Genomic DNA, 27,464 nt, shown 5'->3' with positions numbered 1-27,464 from the left:
CTGATTTCCTGCGCAAGTGATATGTAAACGCGAATAAATACGTGTTCCAGTGATTATAGCAAAGTTTGCCGTAAAGAAACCATCACAATTCAGGACCACCACAACTTTCTACAAAAGAGTTGAGTTATGAAATTCACTTAATTCCAAAATAATATCCGAAACAACAAACTAGAAAATCGAACAAAAATTTCGTAGTCCTACGTCTTGTACACCACCCTCCAACTTTTTTTTTTCTCTCCTCTCGGCTTCCATCTGGAATAATTTTTGATTCACTGCACGAAACACAGTGAAATTTATACCACCGAAAGTGGGTGCCTAGGTAAACAAACCGCTGTAAAATAATTCTTGCAGCGGTCAATTTCCGTGCCGCTGCAACACAATAAGTGATTCCGGATTCTAACTGGACAGAACTTTAGCTAGTTGCTTGTAGGGAGCCTTTGGTTGTATACCGGAGAACACCACCACTCACCACTCGGTGATTGAATAAACACCGTTTGGTGAGACCGGATGGAATTCAACTTTGAAATCTGTGTTAGGGAAATAGCTTTACACAGGCAATCGGTGATAATTTTAATTATCACAGTAACAGTTGCACATTCGGGCAATTTGCAATAGTGACATTTTGAAAAATGATAAAATCCTTAATTTAACAGATGCGTAGGAATATTTCTGATCGATTGGTGATAAAATTATTGAAATTGGTCCAGGGGCAGCTGAGTTAATAGCGTTCAAAATCTTTCATAGCCGGTTTTCACAAAGAGTACCTCCATATAGAAATCACAGACGTAGTCCTACGTCAAAAAACCATCTGAGGTACGCAAATTGAAAAAAAAAGATGTGACATTTATCGCAATACACCAATTTTCGTTATTATAGTGGTAATTTTAATTCGAAAAAGATTATTTACAAAATTTACGTTCATTAAATTTTGAATGAGTGTTGCATATCTAAACCAATATAAATTTACGTGTAAATTTACCAATTTACCATCATTTTTCGCAGTGGGTCCAAATTACATGAATCTCTTTTTTATCTTAATTTCTATAACCCCGATCTCAAAGCCAAATCGCACCCACACTCAACTGTCCGAACGATCGAAAAAAGGTAAACAGAAAAAAGAAAACCAAAACCGGGCGGTGTTACATCATCGTTACACAGTATTTAGCAAGCGAATGTGAAAAGAAAATAACATAAATCTTCGAAACCCGGCGGCGGCGCGCGGTTGGCGTTGTTGAAAGCTCGTGCCAAAAACTACTCGAGTGAAAAAAACTTTGTTTCTAAAAAATAAACATGAATCGAAAAATCTTGAACACGTCGGTCGGTTCGTCGGCACACGGGACACCGGCACACAACCAACCAAATTTGGATCAAATTATCGCTCTCGATTTTGCGGCTCCATCGCGTTCCGAAGTGGAGTGATGGCGAGATGAAAGTGCACTCTGGTGGTGAGCAGCTCTTTCACCTTTGATTGGCAAATTTGTTTTCACGCGTTGAATTGTGAAACTGGTGTTTTGACTTAATTGGAGGTTAATTCAATTTTGACTCATCTGGGTTAATGTTATCAAATTGATAATGTGAAGAAAATTCCATAATTTATTGATCTTTAAAATTGCGCATAATATAATCTGACATTGTTTAAACACTTTATTCCCGGTGTTTGCCATTCCGGTCCTTGATAGAGTGTCTATTCAAAAGTTATCTTCGAAACAGTTCGATCGACTGATTTGGGTCAGTTCATCGATGCTCAAAACCGGCTGATTTCAGGCTCTGACAGGTTCCAAGCAAGTCAGTCAGTCAGTCACTAGCCAATCAGAAAAAAAAATTCGACCCGGACTCAAATCGATTATGTATAAACACATCCATTCCAGCAGCGTCGTTGGACCCCTTTCCCCGAGTAAACGTTTGTCCGGTGAAGGATTATTATGCACACACATCATAAGAGCAACACCATCAACGAACAGCGACAACTGCCTAACGGGTTGTGCACGGGATGGCTCTTTCTCCAGCGACAGGCCACAAAAAAACAATGCTGGCTCTAATGGGTACACCGTGTGGCTGCAGTGAGCGCGTTTTGCTCCATCTTCGGCGCGGCGGCCATACGAGAAATGGCCAGCCAATGATGGTATAATAGTTGTGACCAACTTTTTCGAATGTTTTATAACCGACTGACCTAACAGCGTCGTGCCGGACTGTGGTGACCCGGTTGGTCCGGTTGTGACTTTTGTGGGATACTTTTTGTTTGTTTGGCGGATGATGGTATTTTGGTTACCCACGGTCGAAAGTGCATTTGGAACCAGAATTATTTGATCGATGAACTTTTGGTTAGATTTCAGAGAAAATTTCACAAATCTTTTCCAAAAAAAAAAAAAAGTTAAATACCGTAAAACAATAAATTACCTAAATTAGCATTCGATGAAATTTCGGCAAAATGTAGGAATTAACTAGGCTCGGTTTTATCGTTTTATGAGTCACCACAAATGTGGTGACAAACTGAATCAGTGCAGTGATTTTGAGTTTCAAACTACTTTCTGGAAAATATTTGCCAACGGTACCCAACAGAATTGTGTCAATTGCACCAATATTAGTGGGAGATCATAAAGCGATTAATCCGAGTTGTTGATAAAGGCACCCATAAATGTGACTGATTTTAACTAGAAGACTTTCAGATATTTGACTTTTGATTGCTATTTACTGAGCGAAGTTTTATTCAACTGAAATAGAAATCACCAAAATCAAAGTTCGTTCAGTTCGGTTGATTTTGGGGTGATTTCTATTTTTTAAAGTGTGACTTGTGGGTCTTGGAGAGCATGAATGCTTCGATAAGTTGTGAGTCACAAAGCTCTAAAAAAAGGGTGCTGTGTGAGGATCCGATCTGTACGGTCGCGTTTTGTTTTAGTTCCGAGTCTGGCACGTGATTTTTTGAATAAATTAGTTTTTCGCATACATTTTGTTCTGGAGTGAGCTATGAGTTTTTCGGATGTTTTTGTGGAACGGTGACCGAATTTTATCAGCTCCAAGACCCGTGGCGATAGTTTAATCTAATGGATTTAAATTATTGGCTAACGTGCATCGATTGCAGCTGCAATATTGCTTCTCTTACATTCCCTTTTATTTCGGTATGACCTCGATCGCTTGTAGGTAGGTAGGATAAGGCTCAAATTAACAAATTAACTTTACATAGCCGAGGATTCTTGGTCACTATACAATATATCTATAGTTTTATAGTCAAAAGGTACAACACAATAAACACTTTATCTTCCGCTATCCAAAAAGCCTTCTCCATCAGAACTGGAGCCACTTCCAGTGGTTTCATTGTATGACAGTTACGCCATCGGGGGTCAGAGCGCTTCCATTGCAGCAATGGACGCAAAACGTGGTCAGCACTCACACACTCATCACGAAACGGTTGCTTTCTAAAGTCGACGACGCATCGACCGAAAGAACTGCTGATGAAGAACAATGGGGAGGATCACATAATGGTTGCTGCCGATAAAACAGACAGTCGCGTGGCACACATCGAGAGTGGTCTGCTTTTGTCAACAGCCGAGTGAACTCTGAATACTTGTGTATTGGCAATTTTTGGCACCTTCCGCCAAGTTTTTTTTTTCTAGCACTGGATCGTAGTTAGCCACCAACTGGGTGGCACACTTTCCGCTCATTCCGAATGGCCACCGTTGCAAAGTATGCGCACAATATCGATGAAACGTTCCATTATATAGCAAAGCAGCAATCATAACTGTTTTTTGGTGGTTCAGTTCTTCGTCGATACCCTTCCTGGTTTTGAAATTCTTCCACGCTTCCATACTACCAACATCGGTATCACTGCGATTGTGTTTGCCCAGCAACTCGGTTGCTTTCTTTCAATTTCTGAACCCTTAGGAATCGGACAACTTGGATCGTCCGAAAAGACCGGCAGCAAAATGTTTGATTGTGTATAATTGGCTCTGAAAATCCAGAATAACATTGCAAATAGTTTTTGAAGCTTCTAAAATTTCTTAGCAGCTTTGGCAGTACGTTTTTATATATCTTGAAGGCATCGTTACAGTTTATTTTTGACTATATCAAGGTTTTTTAAGCCCTTATATGCTGTTGTAGTTACAATTTTGGTTCTAATTTTTTTTTTTCAAATTTCGACCTGAATGCCAAGTGTAATGGGATCATAAAAAGGTTTAAAATATATGTAACGATTGGAACTAAAGCACGCAAAACTATTTTGACAAGCGAGTACAGTATTGTTAACAGAATGACGACTTGTACGAAGGATTGAGCATTTCACACCTGTCCCAAAGTACAGCCAGTCGGGGTGACAGAAAATGATGCTAAACTTTCAACCCAAGCAATATACATGTTCTATAACAGGCTATAGCACCTTTATATGACTAGTTTTGGTAGTAAATCAGTTTACTCAACATAATTCTATGAATTTGTGTTACTCGGGTTTGTGTTATTGGAACGCACACAAACAGCTGTAGCTTTTTAACCACGGTAACAAATGACTTATAATTTTCAGAGAAGATTCTTAGACAAATTCTTAGTATGACAACAATTAGGGAATCCAAAAGCTGTCTTTAAACTTTGTACAGTTGCAAAAGGTTCATCTTCAGTATTTCTTGAGGTTCTTTTCGAAACTTTTAGAACTCTATGGACCCTTTGAAATTCTTGTCAGAAGTCCTCTGGAATATTTTTTAGAACTCTTCTTGACTTTTACTCATAACACCTTGGAACTGAAATTCCCTTAGAGTTTCAGAAGAATTTTCTCAGTATTATCCAGAAATTATACCCGGAATGAGCTAGAAATTATCGGTATTCCCTTGAAATTTTCCTCAAAATCCCTTTGGAATTTCACTCAAAATTTAATTTCTCGTTATTCTTTTCGGAATTATCTTGGAACTATCTGCAGGAGTCACTAGACATTATTCGCAGAATTTCCTTTGGAACTGTCCTCAGAATTCAATATCCTTGAGGTTCTTCTAGGATTTTTTTAGAACTCTCCTAATAGCTCTTTTGAAATTCTTCTCAGAAGCTCATTGGAATTATATTTAGACCTCTTCATGATTTTTCTCAGAACGGCTTGGAACTGATACTCTTTTAGAGTTTCAGAAATTCTTCCCGGAATGAGCTAGAAATTATCCTCGGAATTTGCTTAAAATTTAGCTTAAAATCCCTTTGGAAGTTAACTCAAAATTTGATTTTCTCGGTATTCTTTTCGAAATTTTCTTGGAACTATCTTCACTAGAAATTATCCGCAGAATTGTCTTGGAATCATCCCCAGAAACCTTTTCTTTTGGAACTGTTTCCAGAATTCAATATCCTTGAGGTTCTTCCAAAACGTTGTAGTTTTTCTACCAGCAATGTTCAATTCAGCTTGCCCCTCCTTGCAGATTGTTGCAAATCTTACCCCAGAAATTTTCAATACAAACTTGCCCCCAGGAACTTTTACACCAGAAAATTTCAATTGAACAGAACGATGAAAATTTTCCACCGTAATGTTTAATAAAAAATGCTTCTCCAATCTTCTGATTTGTGCAGATTTCCTTTTTACATTTTCCACCAGACATTTTCATTATAGCTTGCTTCTCCTATCATCAGAATGTTGCAGGTTTTCCACCAAATAAAGCTTGCCCCTATTTTCAGATGTTTCATCATAAATTTTCAGTAAAGCAGCAGAATGGTGCAAATTTTACACCACAAATTATTATTAAAGTTTGTTCTCTATTCAGCAGAAGGATGCAAATTTAAGACCAATATTTTTCCGAAAAGCTTGTCCATTCGTTCACCAGAACGGTGCAGATTTTCCACCAGAAATTTTCAATACAGCTTAATTTTAAATAAAGCTTTTGCCTTCATTTACCAGACCAGTGCAAGTGTTCCACCAGAAATTTTTTGGTCATTTCATTTATCAGAGCGATGCAATTTTGCACCAGAAATTTTCAATAAAGCATGCTCCTCCATTCACCAAAAGGGTGCACCAAAAATTATAAGTGAAGTTTGTTTCACCATGCACCTTTGTGGTCCAATTTTCAAGCTTTGCTTCTTCATGCACCAGAATGGTGCTAATTTTCTACCATAAATTTTCAATGAAGCCTTGCATTCATCAGAACGATGCAAATTATGCACCAGAAAAATTAATAAACATTGCTTCTACATTCACCACAGTGTTGCGAGCTTTCCACCAGAAATTTTCAGTTAAATGTGAACCTCCAAACTTTTAGGATTCAAATTTTCCACCAGTGTTATCCATGTTGATTAGTCCCTCCATGCACAACCTTGAGGAAATTTTTACACCATACATATTCAATAAAAAGCCACCACGATGTGAATTTTTTTCAACCTTAAATTTACCCTAGGATTAAAGCTCCATGAATCACCTTTAAAAAAATACACCAGAAATTTTTTGCATGCACCACTGTGGTGCAATTTTTTAACCAAAAAAAAAAAATCATTGAAGTTTGTCCCTTCATGCACCTTTGAGGGGGAATTTACAGGCACCATGTCAAAGAAATTGACGCAATAAAAGGTTTTCAGTGCCCTTATATTATGATATGAAGTTATTTTACCTTCACATCAAGTTAACAAGAAATCAAGTTATTTAGGGGAAATGTTGGCTTCGGCAATACCTTAACCTATTATCGTCAGGGGCTTAAACAACGTCCTTGGGAGCTCAATCTTGGCATGTGGGTTCATTGTATTTCAGAGCATCTATTGGCCACATCTGAGTACTCTAGGACTTTGTTTACTCCCCTGATGCTTATAGGTTAAGATATTGCCGAAGCCAACATTTCCCCTATATAATAATTTTGAAAGTGTGGAAATAAAATCTTATTTATAAAGGGGGGGGGGGGGGGGCAATTACTCCACCCTGTGTTCGCCACTGTATGTCGCTAAGCACGCGGCAATACATGATACTGTAAAAAGTATTGCCTCCCTACCACCCGATCACTATTTCATATTTACGGATAGTCTCAGTTCTGCCGAGGCTATCCGCTCCTTGAGGCTGGTAAAGCACTAAGAAGCTTAATCTTTACATTCTTTTGTCATCACCCCATGGGTCCCATCTCATTGCTCGATTCCGGGCGATGGGATGCTGGACTTACTTGCTAAGGTGGGCGCTATGAAAGACGATATTCTCGAGTGGCAAATCACCAACAATGATTTTTTCTTCATTTATCGTCAACCGTCACTCGCTAGCTGGCATTTTGGAGCAATTTGTCTGAATTAGTCAATTCAGAAAAATTGCTCCAAAATGCCAGGTTCGTTTTTTTCGCTTTGAAAATTGGTCGAGAATTGTTATGTTTTTGCTCCGCTTCATGCTTTATTTGGAAAGGTTTGTGTAAATGTTCTTCTCTTTTGTTGTTTAGGTGCTTTGTGTGCTCTTGCTTCCCTTTGTTGCCGGTGTGACTCGACCGCGCTGATCTATTGTTCGGTTTTGAAAATGAGCATTGTTTTTGATCACAGAGTGATCCGAAAAAGAAAAAGAACAGAGTGCCCTTGACTGAGCTTGGCCTTTGGCTGGTGGTGATGCTAGTGATGAAAGTGCCAGCTAAGAAAAATGAAATTATATGGGAGAGAAGTTTTTCACATATGGTAAATGCTCCTATGGTTGCTGTGCGTAGGAGGTGTTGTGTCCATACACAACTTTAGGAGACTATCCGGATATCCGGATATAAATCCCCTTATAACTGTTGGCAAATTGATGTGTAAGATGTGTAAAGCAACTAATAAACAGACGCCTTGCAAAAAAGTTAATGAAGATCATGTGTCAAAAGAAATGTATAAATGGTCACACATACCGTTTATGCATTCTTGTAGGACCAATGCGGTTTGTCTTATGAAATGTTAATACTGTACTCAGAAAAAAAAAAGTGAGACACACAAAAATAGTCGCCGAAAATCCATTCGCTATCTGTCATAGCATGCCCGCTGCTGGGTCATCAGGGTTCCCTTGAATGATAGATTCCCAGGTGTTTCCCGATCCATCTGTGGGATGCAGTCGGATTTTCCACGACGGCGCGCAAGACTTTTTGGCTGATCTGCTCTTGCTCCGATTCCATCTCGATAACCTCTTGACAGATTGTGTTGAAATTTTACCAGCGTAAATATTACACTCATTTCAGCCAAGCCAACATTCTGAAATCAAAATACCAAATGCCAAAGCCTCAAATGTCGTCGCATACGAAACGGAAGCAAATACGCACATGAATAATGATGTGAAATTCAAACATTCAAAACGTAGCATGAACTGATCATCCAAGGTCATCCCACCCGTAGGAAATTTTGCATCCTCCAAAGTCAAATCAAATATAAGCCCGCACCAATGTGTACAACTGTTCAAATTTCCCACCAAGTTGTAGCTCGTAGCCTTCCGGTTCAATCAGTCATTCGGTAGGCATTTGCAAATCGATCAATAAACAAAGAACCGAGACAGAGCAATCGATCGAATGAACCAATCATCAGCAAAAAAAAAATGACCGCGATTCTTTTGTCGATCTAATTGGAAAAAAATGCAAAATATTTCACGCTCTAGCATTCAGCAAATCTCCCATTTTGCGGAATCACCATCAGCTCAGCTGCACCGAGTCAGGCGGGGGGTTGCGAAAATTCAGTTCAACGTACAATGTCACGTGTCTGTGTGTAGCGCGCCAGCCGATGGAGAGATCAGTTCCGGCCAGGCTAAGCAAAACCGCAGAGCGATCGAGCGAGGTGTCCTCCACTTTCGCATGATACTCTTGGCGTCTTTTGAGACCCGGGGTCTCTATTTCCTTCTCGGGTGCCGGTTTTAATTTCCCAAACGATTATTCAATTCCAAATCTCGAATCCTACCTACATGCCTTTCAGTTCAACAGATCACGATCGTGAATGCGGGCTTATGTTTTATTTTTTGCCTTTTTAGCTATTAAATGTGAGGTACGACGCTGCCGCTGCCGACGCCGACGCGTCGCTGTTCAAACTGATTAATAATTCATGAGCATTTGTTTTTTTTAGTGTGTTACTCGAGTTTTGCTGTTGCTTCGTGCCCATATTGTGGCTTGTTGGCTGCTTTCGGGGGAGGTGTTTTGTTGGAAACTTGGTGTAATACAAACTATTATGTAGTACATATGTAGGCATAGCATGGAGTGTTAGCATAAGAAGTCGCGTTCGCAGTACAGATCGCATAATCGAAGTTTCGCGCAGCTACGTACACTGGTCGATGATGTTTGACATGGCGGGCGGTGGGCCATATACAGTGTTGTAATTTGATACTTTTGTTGACTCACCTTGGCTGGTGTCGACGCAAAGGTTAATTGGAATCACACTTGCTTATGAAGAAGGGCTGCTGAGGGAGTGTCCGTAGCTCGAAGTTTGAGAACGACTTTGCTAAAATCTATGGCGCGTAACTGATCAGCATCAAGAGGCCAAATAGAGTGCCAAATACTTGCTTCTCTTTTGGGCTTAAGTTTCTGTATAATAAAATAATAGATAAGGAAATGTGCTCCTTGGAGAACTTATTGCTTCAACGAGACTGAACATCAGCGTTTAGTCCTTCCGAAATTATATGTGAATGTCTTTGTAGCTAACGAGTTCTTAATGCTATTTCATTTTGTGATAAAGTCCTTAAAGCAACTTCGATAACTTGAGGACAGCCTCTAAAATGTCAGGGAATTTGCGAAACTTTCAGATTATTTCAATACCTTCAGAGAAGCTTTGAGGACTTCAGGAGCCTCCAGAAGTTTGGGAAAGTTTTAAGACCTTAAAGGGTAAGTTTCGTGAACTTCAGCAAAGTACCATGAACTTCATGAGAATTTAGAGAATTTCAGGAACTTGGCAAAAATTTCCAGAAAATTTCTGACAGGTTCAAAGATCTTTAGAAAAGGTTAGAGAGCTTTGGGAAGAGAGCAGTTCCATGAACATTCGATAAATCGTGGGTACTTTAGGGAAGATCCTTTAAATTTACCATAAGTTCTGGGCGGTTTGATTATCTTTAATAGGATTGCAGGAGCTTCATAGATCTTACAAGAACAAAGTCCAGAAAACATCAAGTTAAGGGTCACATGAGTATCAGGAAGGTTGTGAGAATTCATGGTAATTCCAAAATTTTTTTGAAAGATCCGAAAAATTCAGGGTAGTTCCAAAAACCCCAAGAACTTGTAGAGCTAAGGAGAGGTTTTAAGATCCTTAACAGTAGGTTCAAATTATTTCATGGCAGTTCCGCAGATTTCAGAAACATTTCAAGAACTTTACTTCAGATCAAAAAGCTTCAGTGCAGCTCCAATAAATTCAGAAAAAAATCGAGGAACTTTAAAGAAGTTCTCAAAGCTTCAATTGAATACATCGTTTTTTTATTATTATTTCTTGGTTCATTCGTTACTTGGGGATGTGATTTGAACTCGTGACATTGGCATGAGTTGTCAATTGAGTTTAAGGACCTTCATAAGAAACACGTGAGTTTTTAAGCAGTGCTGAAAAGTTCAGAGCAGTTCTGTGAATATTAGGAAAATTGCGCAAACCTTAGAGAAAACCCAACAATCAGGAAAGCTTAGAGATATTAAGAAAAACATCGGATACTTCACCGAAGCTTCGATAAGTTCTTTGAAGTGCATAAATCGGTGGGAAGTTTAGAGATTTTCAGGGCAGTTTAGTTCATTTCAGGGCAATTTCAGGAACATCCTTAGAAGAATGACAAGAACTTCAGGAAGTTCCGCTGAAAAATAGGAACTTTAATTAAACTCCGACGAATCAAAGGAAATACCGAGAATTTAGGAAATGTTTCATAAACTCATTTCCCGGGAAATGGAAACACTATTAGGTATGTTCCGAGTTCCTTATCTGATCAATGAACTACAGAGCAGTTCCGATTTTTTTTTCTTTATTTAGGAGATTTTTAGCCGTAGGCTGGTTCATCTCCGAAGTTCCAATAATTAATTGTATGAACTTTCAAGAAGTTTCGAGGAATTATGAAAAATTCCGAGAATATCAGGACTGTTCCAAAAAATTCAGAAAATTACGGGATCTTAAGGGAAGTTCCTTGGTAGTTTGAGTTAGAAAAGCAAGTTTATGAGATTTTGGTATCTTGATATCTATTTTGCCGTTTCGAGGAACATTTTGGCATGTCAAGACCGTTGTGGTATTTTTTAATCATGTTGGTTTTTGAAGTCATGCGTTTGTTTTCAGAAATATTTATCTTTTTTCGTCCTTTGATAGGCGATTTTACTTTTTTTTTTAATAAAAATCAGAAAAGAGGCCGTTATAGCTAAAATTCAAAAGACAACAGAGCCAATAAAAGTTTCAATTAGATTGATAGAACAAAGTTAGCGACGCCGGTGGTCTAGTGGCAAGCGTGATTACTTCTCACCCCAGCAGGCCTGGGTTCAATCCCAGTCGGCGCCGCCGGGATGTTCTGAGACATAACATATCTGATCACGCCTTCCTTCGGAAGGGAAGTAAAGCCGTTGGTCCCCGGTTCATGAGTTGATGGGTCGATAGGGTAGGGTCCAGATGTGGGAGCTGCCTCCCTGGCGTCGGTAGCATTGGTGCTCAGCACGGAAAACAAGATCGACGAAAAACAAATCAAGGATAGAACAAATTTACATTGCTTTTCAATGACGACTGATGACTGTTTCATTCATAGATGATTTTTTTAGAAATATGAATCCTCAGTAGACGTGTTTTTTTTTAACAAAGGCAAGTGTCACTCGATCCAGATGGTCCGGTGACATTTTGGCCGGATCTTGCGAGTTGTCACTACAGCCGGGAGGTACAACAACGGTACAATGACAACCAAGGGCATAGCCAGGTTTCGAGCTAGGGAGGAGTGAAAAAAATTTACTACGAAAAATTTGGCCGAATGCCATTTCACCGAACGCCATTTCACCGAACGCCATTTCACCGAACGCCATTTCACCGAACGCCATTTCACCGAAAGCCTTTGTGTTGCTGAGTTTAGGGGGGGGGGGACTTACCCCCCATGCCCCCCTCTGGCTACTGCTATGAAAACAACGGAGTCCAGTTTGTTCCGAAAATCTTCAATCCGCCCAATTGTCCCTAGTTCAGTCCCATTGAAAACTACTGGGCAATTATGAAGAGGAAACTGAAGGTAAAAGGTACAGAAACTGAAGGTAAAAGGTACAGTTCTAGAATTCCTTTAAAACTGCAACAAATAGGGGAAAAGTTGGCTTCGGCAATACCTTAACCTATTATCGTCAGGGGGGTAAACAACGTCCTTGAGAGCTCAATTTTGGCATGTGGATACAATGTGTTTCAGAGCAACTATTGGCCAAATTTGAGTGCTCTAGGACTTTGTTTACCCCCCTGACGATAATAGGTTAAGGTATTGCCGAAGCCAACTTTACCCCTAAATCATTTCGATTTTTTTTCTTAAAATAAGGGAAAGAAGGCACTTGAGCGAAAACCGTTTTCAAATCCGTTAATTCAAATCCAAAATAGACCCAAATGATGTTGTTCCATCATTAAGTAGGCCATGCTTTAGAATATTTGCAGGCGGATTATTAATCAAAATTTATCTGCCCGGGACATAGAATATCATTGTGTAGGGTAACTTCACCAATAGTGCAGGTACGTTAATGTAATTTGTTCCTATAGTGGCTTATGGAGACCTCTACTATTGGTGTGTTTACCCTACTCTAATTCATGCATTAGTTGGAAAAGAAAGCTGCCAATTATTGCTCTTAAAAAACTACAAGGCACAGCCCTATGGGGTTGTACGCAATGGTGACGTAGGACAACGTGGTCTTATGTAATAAAACTTATTTGTTAACAGCAGGAGCTTGTTTTGTGTAGGAATAAGAATTTGAGCGGGGTTCTCTTTGTTTACACTCTTTAGTATGACGCGCCCACAGCAACTCACCAAGAGCTTCCGAGAGATTCCAATCAATAGCGGTGCGGCTCTTCCTCCTTCTATGGATGCTCATGTCGGCTACAGCTCACTGCTTGCAGGCAGCCTTTCGTTGTGTACTCGAGAACAATGTTCAACGCCACGCGCCAAAAGTACTGTGTTGCTGCTGCCGATGCCGACGACCAGACACCACCACACACGGTGGTTGGAACTTTAATCCAATCTGCGGTTGCGGGCATCCTTGATAGCTAGCTGCTTGCGAGGAGCCTTTCGTTATGTACTGGAGAACACCACCACTTACCACGCAGTGATTGAATAAACACCGTTTGGTGAGACCGGATGGAATTCAACTTTTGAATCTGTGTTAGGGAAATCGATTTTCGCAGGCAATAGGTGATAATTTTAATTATCATAGTAACAGTTGCACATTCGTGAAATTTTCAGTATGAACATTGTGAAAAATGATAAAATCAGATGCGTAGAAATATTTCTGATCGATTGGTGATAAATTGGGGCAGCTGAGTTATTAACGTTCAAAATCTTTCATAATGTTGTTACATGTTCCATTTTCGGGTTTCACAAAATGTACCCCCCCATAAAGAAATCACAGACGTAGTCCTACGTCAAAAACTTCGGAAGTGCTTCAGTTGAGTGCCATTTATACACACGCGTAAGAAGCATTATAATTCAGAAATAAGAAGAAGAACTTGCATTTTGGCGAACACTGAGCGAAGAAAAGGACAATCCGCACACCAATCATCTTGGGTCAACATTTTTCTCAGTGTGCCGCAGGTGTACCGATTGTACCGGCAGTGCCGGTCATAGAGCAAGCAGCGATTTTTTTGTAAAATACGGATATTATGGTATATTTGGTAACTCGGTATTTCTGACAGCTTGAATGTTTTGGTTTGCAATCGCAATGGCCCGGAAAATGTAAAATATTGTGCTCGATAAGGATTCCTTCCACCGACGAATAAAACGCCTCTACGCCAACTGGAAGGAACCAGAGTTTTCCCATGATGATTCGCTGCAGAAGGTGGATTGCATTCTGACGGCGGTCGGCGTAGACGAGGAAACCATCTACAGCAAATCCACCTCACTGCAGACCTGGCTGCTGAGATACGAGCTGACCGATGCGATTACGGTGCTGTGCGAAAAGTCCATCTTTTTCCTGACCAGCAAGAATATCAACTGAAGCAGACCGAGAAGGACGGTGAGGAGGGCATTCCGTCGTTGAAACTGTAGACTAGGGAGAAGAACGACAAAGACAAGGCCAATTTTGAAAAGCTGTTGGAGGTGATCAAGGGATCCAAGGATGGCAAAACGTTGGGCGTGTGAATTCTGTGTGATCTGTGGCGTCAAGGACAAGAACTTCGACACGGTGGACATTAGCGTCCTAATCGGGTACCTCTTGTGCTCCAAGGATAGGGTTACCATAACAAAAACTTGAAAAGGAGGACAGTTCATTTGAGGTTTGGAGATAAAGGAGGACAATGTTTCCTTTTGTTAACATTAAAGGAGGACAATGAGTTGTTATCAAACGTTTTAATAATATGTGCGCTATCACAAAATTCATGATTTTCAAAGATTCAATTGAGATTGTTCATAACTTGTAGTCGTTATCAATTCAATTCATCTTTGCGTTATACTTCTGAAAAATGCATCAAACTAGCCTTCATAATTTATTTTTAATACTACAAAATGATCTAGTCTAGCTGTTTTGCATGTAAACTACAGCTTTACAGCCTTATCCTAACTTTTATCATGTACAAAAACCAAGATACATGTCATCGCTGATTGAAACCAACATGAAAAAGGAACATCTGAGAAATCTGTTAATTTTACGATTGATTCAGCATTGGATTTTAAACCAATAGGGTTTTTGGTCTAATTTCCGTCCTACTAAGCACAATCCGCGCTTTACCTATCTTTTCTGAACGTGTTCAAATAAAAAATGGAATATTTCTGTCAAAGATGACTTCTTAATTTATTCACCTTTCCAATGGATTTGATAAAGAGTCACAATTTTTTGAGATATTGCTTCAAATCTAATACTTGATTCTTAATTCATTCTACGAGTTTCAATTCCGTCCTAAAGCATTGAAACGCCATTAGATTTTTTTCGTCCTACGGATAAACGTAGAAAATAGGGATTCGCTACGAGCGTTTCTTTTGTTGTGAGAACAATGAGCGTAAATATTCATACAATGCGCTCTAACAGGATTTATGTTGTAGCTAATGAACTAACGCATCGAAACAAACCTATTATTGATTTGTGCACGGTGAAATCATTGATATAATTGATCTTTTCTGATCGGTACAACGGAAATAGGGGATTACGTCGAAGTAGCGCTGTACGCTACCTAAAACCCCATAAAACCAGAACGTCAAAACCGAAAACATGTTGGATTCAATCTAAAGCTTCCATTTGGTAAATTTTCATTTACATTTTAAAGATGGGAAATTTTCAAATAACCCTGGTATTGCATCAGACTTATTTCTGACCGACAAGCAATCCATTTTGATGTGTGTGTTAGTATGCGGGGGCGAGCTACCAGTTACGCTAAAATCGACAATCAAATGCATTGTTTACAAAAGCTAATACGTCCTTCCGAAAACGCAATCGAGAATTGTTTGGCTGTTCACTTGCATCCGAATTTCGAGGAATTGTTTGTTCAAATTGATCCCAGTCTGGTAAAATACCAGGTTTATTTTAAAATTTTCCAACTGTCAAATGAAAGTTCACCAAATGAACCACAGTCTAAATGTAGGGGGTTGACAGCTGTAGTATCCTGATCCCACTATCGAATGGCATTTGCTATATAAAATGAGGTTGCGACATAATTAAAAAAATATGCTCTGAAAACAACGCTATTTGAAAACAATTTGATGAATATGTTAGTGGAAAAAATGCAAAAGGAGGACATTTTCGGGCTAAAGGAGGATGTAGAAAAATTGTTGAAAAAGGCTTTAGGATACCATATGGTAACCCTATCCAAGGAGGACTCCAAGGTTATCACCATCAAGAAGGCCTGCCTGGTGACGGTAGACGTATTCAACAAGTACCTCAAGGATCACATCATGGAGATCAGTGTTGGAAAAATCATCAACCAAATAATATTTTTCCGCTCTCATACGCTCTCAATATCACGCGTGATATTGGAACAAAATATCATGCTTGATATTGATTTTACAAGCTCCTTTGATATTGCGAGACTATGCACACCGTTCAAAAATCAAGCTGAGAGTTGACTCGACACAAACATGATTCCGTTGTATCTCGTTTTCTTAGAAAGAGAAAGTATAACAATGCTATCTCTTTTTTATCTTCACCGATGGCAGACACGAAGCGACTGCTGCTAGCCGTTATGAAAGTTTCGGTTGCGTTCGGGTGTTGAGCAAAAATCATGAAACTCAATCTCACCACAGTTTGTTGAAATTTGCAGCTGGTGAGTTTTGTTAGCTTGATATTCCGAGTTGCAATATCATAGCTTGCTAAATCAACCGCAGTGGTTTGCTTGTCTTGGGCATTATTGGTGAGATTTGATTTTTTGATATTTTCCCAACACTGATGGAGATAATCGATGCTGATAAGAAAGTAAAACATGCCAAACTGTCGGAGGGTAACGGACAAAAGGTACATCTCCGGTGGGGATACCAACTAGTTGGACATGTGCTACCCGGTGATTATCCAGTCGGGTGGTAATTACAGCTTGAAGTTCAGGGCATTCAGCGACAAGAACTATCTGCTCTTCGAATGCACTCTGGGTGCGCGTTACAAGTCCGACTGCTCCAATGTCGTCCGAACGTTGCTGTTCAATCCGACGGAAACGATTCAGAAGCAGTAGGGTAGAGAACTACTTCGGCCTAATCACCCATTTTGGGCCTATCGAGCAGAAAACTTCAAATAGATCCATGATTTCAGAGTTAACTAGTCAATTATGCGTTTGGTACGATACTTTAGTTAATAAGCTACCGAACGAAGTCAATGAGAACGTGTGATATGAAGGTTTGCACCTATTATTCCCAAAAACAAAAGAAGCGCTCCGACCGAATCAATTTTTATCTTCATCCGAAGTGAATTCATTGGCGTTTCAATGGCGTTTCAATGCGTTAGGCCGAGTTTAGAATCCGTAGGTCAAGTTTGGCGTCAATAAGCAGTGTTAGACTTTTGACAATATCTCAACGATTGGTTTCTCTTTATCAAATCTTACGTTACGTACGGAAATAAATTTGGAAGCCATCAGTAATAATAACATTCCGTTTGGTGCTAAACTGCGCTAGATTAAGAAAGACTAAGTGCGGGTTGTGCTTAATAGGCCGGAAATGGGGTAGTTAACCCTACACCTTTCTGCTCAATCTGGAAGAGGAACTGCTGAAGGTGATGATTCCGGGAAAGAAGCTCTCGGAGGTTTTCGACGTCGGTATGGATTATGCCAAGATGGAGCATCCAAGCTAAGACGTTCGGTTTTGCCATCGGGTTGGAGTTCCGGGAGAATTCAAGTAAGTGGTAAGTTAATTAGGGTGAGTGGAAGTCATAAAAATTCCGTGTGATTGTACCGTTAAAAGTAGTTTGACCATGTAAGGACCCTACTTTTCAGCAGCAAATCACTAGCACCTGGTCAATTAGTCATCTACCAAACCAAGCTCACTTGAACAATACCGAACTACTTTTCACGGCACAATCACACGGAATTTTTATTGCTTCCACTCAACCTGATTAATTAACAATTATTTTTTATGTTACAACAATCGACCATTTATTCCATCTCGTATAAAATGAAACATATCCGAAAATAAAACTACTCTTTTACTTAATTCTAATTTAAACAGAAATCTTACTTCAAATCTACATACGTTGCATCGGTGGTAAGGCCACAGTTGTTACCCTTCACCGCCATCAAAGCGTATCCATCGTTGCCCCAGTTCTTAGACCCGGAGTTCTTAATTAGCCAGTAATCTTCTCCTTTGCGTATCCAAACCAATCCATCCAAATTGTGCTTGAATTCCGATTGTAGTACACTCCAATTGCGTAGTAGCTGAAAGACTTGTGACCGGCATCGAAAGCAATTGACAGCTCTCTGAAGCCTACATTTTGAATTTAAATGTGAACCGAGAAGTGAATTGCTGGTCTGAGTTCTTCTATTAGAGTATGATTCTAAAATACACAGTCAAACAGCACGTAATGTTGTGAACAACTTAAATGGCAGCTGTCCAGCAGTGCTCCCATTCAATGCCTACGAGATTGTGCCGAAATTGTGCCGATGGATGTGCCCAAGTTGTGCCGAATCTACAATCGACACACTGTGCTTGGAGCGAAAGTAAAACACACAAACCATTATTCTGGGGTTGGAATATTTGCCATCGAATTCGTTCGAAGCATTTACCTTTGAGTGGCAGATGACGCGATTCTAGCAGTCGTATGCGAAAACAGGAAAGTTGCCAGTATTATTGATATGTTGTCTTAGATGTTGAACTACCTTCCCATATCATATGAAAACATGATATCAATAACCGCTGTTTTCCAAAATTTGGCAAACAATTCCCGCTTTACTTATCTCATCATCGCTTGCTTTGAATCGATTCAGCCTAGCACTGGAGGTGTGTGGTGTTGTGATACTACGTTCGAAAAAAAATCACACACTTCCCCCGTCTTCATCGTCGCTCTCGCCACATCGTCGTGCAGCATGAAATGAAGAAAATGCTGCTGGCGTTAGGTAGAGGTATCTCTTATGCAATGTTTTCGAGTTGCTTCTGCGGGTTGTTGTTGTTGTTTGTTATTGTAGCACACCGATGCGATGTGTGCAATAGGCACTCTCTACTCCTACCATCTACATTACTCTCCTCATAAAAAGTTCGCAGGCAGATGCACCCCTAGCTGCAGATGGGACTTTATCATCATCTTTTTTTCATACATTGTATGCTGGGCCATGGTGGGAATGGGGGCTCGATGTTTTGAAGATTTTTGCCTCGTTGATTGCCAAAGAGCTCTTTTGACAAACTCGATTATTACGCCGCTCTGCCTGCCTAACCGAGAGCGATAAGGAAGCAAACCGGGGATCCATTGAGAGATTTACGTTTTTTTTTTGAGGGGGATCAGGCAGACGAGGCAAGTCTAAACTGGCTGATTAGGTTAAGTTGCACGTTATCCAGCAGTCGGATGAGCGTGCAGAAACGGAGCGGAATTGTGCAATCGAGTTGAAGTAGGTATGTATGATTCACGATTTTAAACAGTGAAATATCGAACAGATTTCATAACATAGAAAAGAAATGAAGTTTGATTTTAAATTTTCCGGTATAAACGTGGAGCTAAAAGCTTCGCCAAATTTAAGCAGTATCGTGTTTCGCGTGGCTTTTCCTCACTTCCATATGGAAGCCCAGGCACCGGTTTCGACGTTGGTTTCGATCGGCTACGAGTGCGGAACCAAGATAGAAAAATAAGCATCAAACGATTGTGAAATCAGCGCTAAGATTTAAAAGATGCTCGGCAATTGGCGTGAGATAAGGCCACCGGCCTTCCACTCGTGAGCGGTTCCACGAACAAGTGGGAAATTTTTCCAGTTTTTATTTTTTGTAATTTTTGATTTGCATGAAACCTTGCATACAAGTTTTTGGGGAAGAAAAACGCCGTTTTGCATACTTGGTTCGCCATTTTGAATCTAGCCTTACTTATGAGAAGGGCCTATGAAAAATGCACATGATATCTTCAAAAAATTGTATCTCGGAAACGGTTTGTCCGATTGGTTTGGTGTCCTGGGCGAAGTTTTAGACAATTGTTGGTGTTATATGGAGAAAATATGCACGGTAAAAAAAAAGTTTGGTATTTGTGTTTTGAACTAAAATATAAATTTTCCCTTTAAAGTGACATGTCAATAATTTTTTTACTATCCTTATGTTATAGCTGACTAAAAATGCTATCTAGTGCACAGTAGGTTGTTCTGGAGAAAAATAGGTTACGATGAAAAAAATTGTTTTTTAAAAAAATACAATTTTCAAAAAAGCTATTAAGAAAAGTCAAAAAAGTTTGTCACCCTAATTTTATGAAAGTACATCAAATTTGCAAACAAAAAGTACTTCGGTAACATTTTTCTAAGATGCACCGTTTAGAAGATATTACTGATTTAATATTGTTTTTTTTGATAACTTAATAAGTTTTGGTTCTTTTCGGATGTACTCCGTGTTTTTCCAGTTTCAAAAGTATTTTTTTCGGAAAGATTGGAAAATTTTGAGTTAAAATGACACTCACAGCTTAAAGATTCGAGTGAAATTCTCTGCCTTAAAAGTATTTTGAAAAACAAGTTACAAAATTCCGCTATCAGGAACAATGATTTCTTCAAATGATTTTTGGTGCGTTGTGCTGAAAACGTGCTAACAAGTATTAGATACAGGTAATCAGATACCAGTTAGCTGTACAGTTGGTGATTGTAAACATGGTCTTTGTTGGAACTAGTCCACCATGGCCACGCTGGCCATAACGAGGCTAGCTCCGTCGTTGACCGTTCCTTAATAATAAATAAAAAGAACGCAGTAGTCACCTTCCAAACAAACTAGAGGGCTGCCGACTGATACCTCAATCAACAACCGCCGCACTCTTTATTCATTCCAGGTATATACAATTTACAATCTTCTTCAATAACAATATACCTACGCCAGCAAATCTACCTCGCTCCAACTCTCCAAACTCGTACCTGTAGGTTCGACGATACCTGAGCGTTCAACTCTACCTATCTTCCAACAGTCTTTACCCAGCATTCTATGATTTCTACCCGTGAGCTGTATAATAATGTCTGACTCGGTTCTGAATTCATCCAGTATCTACTAGGGAAAACCAAACAGTAAATGCAGAAAGGTTGCTAGTAGCATAGTGATTATAGTAATTTCAGCTCATAATCCTGTGTTTTTGAACGAGATCCAGTGTTGTTTGATAACATAATAATTGTAAAGGAAAGTGTAACACGTTTTGGTGCAAAGGTAAGTTTTAAATACACATTTTAATTATATGTTTTGTGATATTTTCGTACAAAACTAACAATTGGAAAATATTTTCTATGTTACAGATTACAAAATGAGTAAAATAAGATGTATTCGCCCATTCAAAGACATTCAGTGTTCGAAAGAGCTGCGATATCTCACGGATGGTATCATCCAAAAACTAAAATCAATTGGATTTTCCAAGGTATCCACACTGAACACCAAGGATTTTCGTGTTTGTTCGTCTTGCCGTCTACATATTGATTCAAGAGCTCACCTCACCCAAAACGAGGAACAAAGCGTAGCTGGCGGCTTAAGGATGCCAACTGTTCAGACCATACCTGATGTACCTGATTCGCAAAGCTATAAAAGTTTGGTCACGATACCATCAGAGTCAACGCTAAGCACAATTAAATCAAATGAAGACTTCACGATGCCTGTAGACGTCGAAATATTCAACCGAGGAATAGCAGCTATTCGTGTTTCGCCTATAGATTTAGGTAAGGTTAAAAATCTTCACTATCCTGAAAAAAAGTGCGCTGAAATCGTCGAAGGTGTACGAAGAAATCTTTTTAAATTAGACGCTAAAACAGAAAAAGCAAACGAGTTTGATGAAGTCATAGAATTAAATTTTTAAATTCAGCCACAAGGCAAGAAAAACTATCAATTTTATCATTGTTGCCAAAATCATGGTCAGTACAAAAAATTTTAGACGAATTTAAAACCAGTAGAAATATGGCATCAGATGCAAGAAAGGAAAGAGATAATGTATTTGATTCATCTCAAGGTTCAAGCTCTGGAAAAGCTTTGAGTAATGAAACAAAAGAACTGGTTTTGAATTTTTTTGAGGACGATGATATAAGCCGTGCAATGCCAGGCCAAAGAGATTTTGTTAGCGTAAAGACAGGAAATAAGAGATTAGCTGTTCAGAAAAGATTGTTAATGATGACATTGAGAGAAGCTTTTAATCGCTTTAATGAAATGTACGTCAATGTAAAAATAGGGTTTTCATCATTTGCAAGCCTCCGGCCAAGGCAATGTAAACTATTGACTATCACAGGAACACATAATGTTTGCGTTTGCACTACGCATGAAAATGTCAATTTAATTCTACATAGCATAAAAAAAATACAATGTCTTGAATGATCTAAAAACATTAACGAATAGATTACTTTGCGAAAATAAGACAACTCATTGCCATCTACGAAGATGTAAAAACTGCCCAGATACCTCAGTTTTAGAAGACAGTTTATTGAAACAACTGGAAGAAAACTTTGTTGAAAAGCTTTCATTCGAACAATGGGTTACCACTGACAGATGTGATTTAGAAACTATTGTAAAGCAAACCGATGAGTTTGTTTCATTTTTCAGCTCAAAATTAGAAAGTTTGATTCCGCATGATTTTGTAAAAACCGAACAATCCAATTTTTTGAAAACTACAAAACAAAACTTGCAAGATGGTGAATTTTTAGCTATTTGTGACTTTTCTGAAAATTACAGCTTCGTTTTGCAGGATGAAGTTCAATCACACCATTGGAACGTGCAACAGGCCACAATCCATCCTTTCGTAATATATTATACTGAAAATATGCAAATTAAACATTCTAGCTTCATTATAATTTCTGAAGAACTAAGACATGATTCAGTCGCTGTCAATTTGTTTATTGATAAAATGATAAACTTTTTACAAATTGATCAAAATAAAAAACATAAAAAAAAATTATTTTATGTCAGATGGTGCTGCTTCACAGTATAAAAACCGAAAAAACTTTTCTAGCCTTTGTAAATTTAAGTCAAAGTATGGTATTGACGCTGAATGGCATTTCTTCGCAACATCGCGCGGAAAAGGTCCATGCGATGCTATTGGAGGTACGATAAAACGCATGGCTACCAGAGCAAGTTTAGCCAAAGAACGCGAACACCCGATAAAGACTGCAAGAGAGTTGTTAAATTGGGCAAACAAACGAAAAGAAGAAGAACTTACAAAGTTGTCATTTTGTTATTCTACTACAGAAGAATACGAAAATATATCTTTGCAGCTAAATAATCAATATAATATTTAATGCAAAAACAATTCAAGGAACTCTAAAATTCCACTCATTTCTTCCTCTATCAGAAAATACAATAAAGGCAAAGCTTTATTCAAACTGTCCTGACAATGATGCCAAAATATTCAATATTGTTAAGAAAGTTGTGTAAACAATAATTTTATAAAAATACAGGAATAAAAATAAACTGATGATATCCAACATATAATGTCATTTTTTATTGCGCACAATCACCATCCCTGAAAATAAGCTTAATTCGCTCTTTTGAATCTTGCTAATTGAGGAGCTTACATTTGCAGTTCTCAAAAAGGTGTATCTCGAAATCGACTTGTCTCATCGGTTTGATGTCTGTGGCGATGTTCGGCAATAGAGAGAAAATATGCACAGTATAAACACATCCAGTTTAAATGGATTAAACTGTTAGGCGATATGCAAGAGTTGAATGCACATTTTCAGCACAACGCACCAAAAATCACTTGAAGAAATCATTGTTCCTGATAGTGGGATTTTGTAACTTGTTTTTCATAATACTTTTAAGGCAGAGAATTTCACTCGAATCTTTAAGCTGTGAGTGTCATTTTAACTCAAAATTTTCCAATCTTTCCGAAAAAAATACTTTTGAAACTGGAAAAACACGGAGTACATCCGAAAAGGGCCAAAACTTATTAAGTTATCAAAAAAAAACAATATTAAATCAGTAATATCTTCTAAACGGTGCATCTTAGAAAAATGTTACCGAAGTACTTTTTGTTTGCAAATTTGATGTACTTTCATAAAATTAGGGTGACAAACTTTTTTGACTTTTCTTAATAGCTTTTTTGAAAATTGTATTTTTTTAAAAAACAATTTTTTTCATCGTAACCTATTTTTCTCCAGAACAACCTACTGTGCACTAGATAGCATTTTCAGTCAGCTATAACATAAGGATAGTAAAAAAATTATTGACATGTCACTTTAAAGGAAAAATTTATATTTTAGTTCAAAACACAAATACCAAACTTTTTTTTTTACCGTGCATATTTTCTCCATATAACACCAACAATTGTCTAAAACTTCGCCCAGGACACCAAACCAATCGGACAAACCGTTTCCGAGATACAATTTTTTGAAGATATCATGTGCATTTTTCATAGGCCCTTCTCATAAGTAAGGCTAGATTCAAAATGGTGAACCAAGTATGCAAAACGGCGTTTTTCTTCCCCTAAAACTTGTATGCAAGGTTTCATGCAAATCAAAAAAGATGAAAATTACTCGTTGCTTTAATGATATGGAACCGCTCTCGTATGGAAACAGTTGTAAGGTTATTTACTTTCTTTTGAGTGTTATCGCACATGCTAATCGGACCGCGTGCGTTGTCTGAGATGCAACCTGATCAACATTTTCGCAATCCAATTGATAGTGAAAGGCGGCAGTGGTTTTTTCTTTCTTCTGATTATTGATCTTAATTCGAAATGGATATTCATCGCACCGATTACCGGCAATTAACGACGTCTGAGGCGGCATGGCGGCTGTGTGGTGGTTCGATTGATTGCTGGTTATGGTGACCCAGATCGAACGTAAACATATAACGAATGTGAAAGATCAGCTCTTTGCAATCCGTCAATGTTGAGTGGTAGAAAATGATCGAGGAGATAACATAAGTGACGGGTTTGTCTCTTCGAACAAAAAAGAAATGATAGGATGTAGGTCAGTGTTCATGATTTGTTAATTGAAAGGTAGTTTGTAAACGGTTTTGCATTGTTCAAGTTTACACGTACGCAGTCAGGACTTGAAAGAATCCTGCGATCATTACTGAAATACGATTATTATTTTCCACCAACATAATGTTCTTTGAGCAATCCCACAGTTCCGGACTGATTTAACACAATCAGGTAGGAAAGTGATTCCTCTAGCAGTAGGTATGCTTTGTTTGAGAAATTGAGCTTTTATTCGCGATAAATCGGCTATTGCATAGAGGGCCAGCAATGTAATATAGCAGGGCAAAACTAATAACTCCAAAACGAAGCAATTCCGAGACTTGGCGTCTTGAGCAATGTTTCTTATTATAATGAATTAAATGGTTCCAAATGATGGGTTCATATCTTTGGCACAAAATTGACTCCGTTGGCTCGGCTCCACTGTAACACGTTTCGAGTGTAGTGGCAGGATGCTGGATCAGGCCAAAACATATTTGATCCTTTGTGCTTCCTTATGAATGGCAAGAGACGGTTCTTAAGGCACTCTTCTGTGTAAATCACACCGTTGATTTTTCCGGAAATGATGAAGGGAGCGCTTATTTCACCACATCCGCAAATCGCCTGCCAGATTAGGAACTTCTTTGCAAATTTTGATAATTTCTTCTTTCGAACATCCTCCAAAACATCGAACTTAGACTTGGCAACGGAAATTTCTTGCCCAGGAAGTTGACGGAAGTCGGCCTTGACGTAAGTTTCCGGGCGCGGGTTTTCGCAGTGATGTTTTGCTTATCATTCCGATTTGGGGCTTTTTGCACCTTGTAAACATGTAATCCAGCACGTTTCGTGGTTTTCTGCACAAAATCGACTGACAACTTGGACTTTTTAGTGACATCTCGAATTGATATGTTGGGATGGTGCTTGAACTGTTGCACCACTTCCCTTGCCATTTTACTGTGCATTGGATCACTTTTACGACCACTCCCTTCCTTCTTTCGGGCACTCAGATGCTCTTTGAGGGTTCTTATCACACGAGATACAGTTGTATTTGCAATTCCAAGCAAGGGGTGTTCAACTCTGCACATCCCAATCTGTGCCGAGTACTTTATATTTGCCGAAAGCTAGGTCAAGCGTTGTGAAGAACGTGCCGAAGTTTGGCAATCAAGGTATCAGTGTCAGTAACCCATGAGTTTGGCAACCCTGAACTTTTTTTTCACAATTCTGTTAGCCGCATTTTTCTTAATGTTACTGTTGCCGTCGGTGATACTAACAGTTTCGAAAGAGCTTAGAGAGACTGCTAACCGGTAATACGGGATCCACTGACTCCACAGTCAATCGAATCCGAATTCAGTCCATAGAATTAGCTGTACGGCTGACTGATTGGTAAACCATCAATCGTACCGGGTGGTTCTGCGGGAGAAACAGCTGCGATTACAGATACAGCTGAAGAATGGTAGGATCGTTCGGCACCGGGCTGTTGTTGACACCGTATATTATCGCTGCAATGCTCTTTACCCGCACAATTGACTCTCGGCCCGGATTCTATGGCCATCGAGTTAATACTTAATTCTAGTTAATTCTGGCCTATTTTGCGGGACGTGGTAACTCTGACTTATTCGTTTGGACTTCCCAGAAGGCATGAGGACAAAAAGAGTCTCGTCAATTGTACAATCTCTTATTATGATTGCGGAAAATTTCGCTGGAAAATGGCACTTACTCAAAAAAATCCCTTTCACCCTTACTTTGAAGTAAACGAAGAAGTAAACCTTAGCAACGATTGGTTGAATGTCAATACAAAACAGTGATGCTGTTTTATATTATATTTTTTGTCATACTTGTCATCGTGTGCCATGACGTGACGATCAGTGTGCCACGATATGTTTCGACACAATGTGCCGTGTTGATTACCCCTTAATTCCAAGCTGTCTAGCGATCCATCGGTGGGACGCCTGTGGATTTTGATTGTAAGAGCACAACATTTTGTCACGGACAATTTCTTGTTTCAACGACATGACTGGAACTACTGTATGCATAACTATAAAACCTGACAAATGCAAACAATACACTATGAATACGATTTACTGATGTTTTCACGTTTTTACTCATAGGGTTCAAAAGTTACAGGAGATTTTCGGTGTGCCATTTTTATCGAATAAAGTCTGGAACGCGCTAAAATTTGTCAACTTCAAATTGGTGTATTTCTGTTAAAAATTCATCAAAACTTGAAATGCTGCATTTGGAAGTTGAGTGGATATAAAATGGTTACTATAAAGAGTTGAGCAAACGTTGAAATGCTCTACAGTTTTCAAAATGACGTCCAAGCAAGAGGAGCTGCGTGTCAAAATTTTGCGCTGCAAGAAAATCCGACGTTCTCACACGCCAAGTTGGCAAAATTGCTGGATGTGGCCAAATCGACCGTGACAAACGTTCTAAAAGTGTTCGGGGAGCGTCTGTTGACCACCTGGAAGCCTGGAAGCGGCGGCAATCGTAATCCGAACGGGGCAGCGACGACAAAGAAGGTGGCGGTGACATATAAGTGGAATCCTAGCCTCTACATCCAGGACGTCGCTGGCAAGCTCAATATCTTCCATACTACTGTGCAGCGGGCCAAGAAACGAGCCGGGTTGTCGACGTTTAAGAAAGTGAAGGTGACGAACCGAGATTACAAACAAAACACGTCGGCAAAGCAGCGGTCCCGAAAGCTGTATACGAATCTGCTCACAAAGTTCGACTGTGTCGTCATGGACGACGAAACTTATGTGAAGGCGGATTTCTAGCCAATTTTTGCGCGTTCGAGTCTTTACACCCTTTATTATAAATTGTTAAGGTGTACCGTGAACAGCAACATTATAAATACAAGCTTCCATAACGGAAGATGGAAATACATCCCTGACAATATTTAGCTAGAAAAAATCTGAGTAATGATCAACTGTCACCATGTAC

At 39.1% G+C, this 27,464-nt stretch overlaps 2 protein-coding genes across 3 annotated transcripts in view; both read right to left on the bottom strand.

Annotated features, from left to right (window-relative positions):
• Positions 1 to 18,316, bottom strand: part of mon2 (Mon2 homolog, regulator of endosome-to-Golgi trafficking) — a 225,273-nt gene extending 206,957 nt beyond the window's left edge. The window contains exon 1 of the mRNA XM_065217821.1: positions 18,307 to 18,316. The gene's annotated coding sequence lies outside the window, so the exon portion shown is untranslated. The remainder of the gene's footprint in view (positions 1 to 18,306) is intronic.
• LOC135697958 (uncharacterized) overlaps positions 1 to 27,464 on the bottom strand; it is a 157,974-nt gene that overhangs the window by 121,060 nt on the left and 9,450 nt on the right. The window lies entirely within an intron of this gene.

The sequence above is a fragment of the Ochlerotatus camptorhynchus genome, unplaced genomic scaffold (assembly GCF_037179485.1).
Source record: "Ochlerotatus camptorhynchus isolate MF236.1 unplaced genomic scaffold, CSIRO-AGI_Acam_v1.1 ptg000080l, whole genome shotgun sequence".
Classification (NCBI taxonomy): domain Eukaryota; kingdom Metazoa; phylum Arthropoda; class Insecta; order Diptera; family Culicidae; genus Ochlerotatus; species Ochlerotatus camptorhynchus.
The sequence above is the reverse complement of the archived record's forward strand: the minus strand, read 5'-3'. Positions and strand labels throughout refer to the sequence as shown.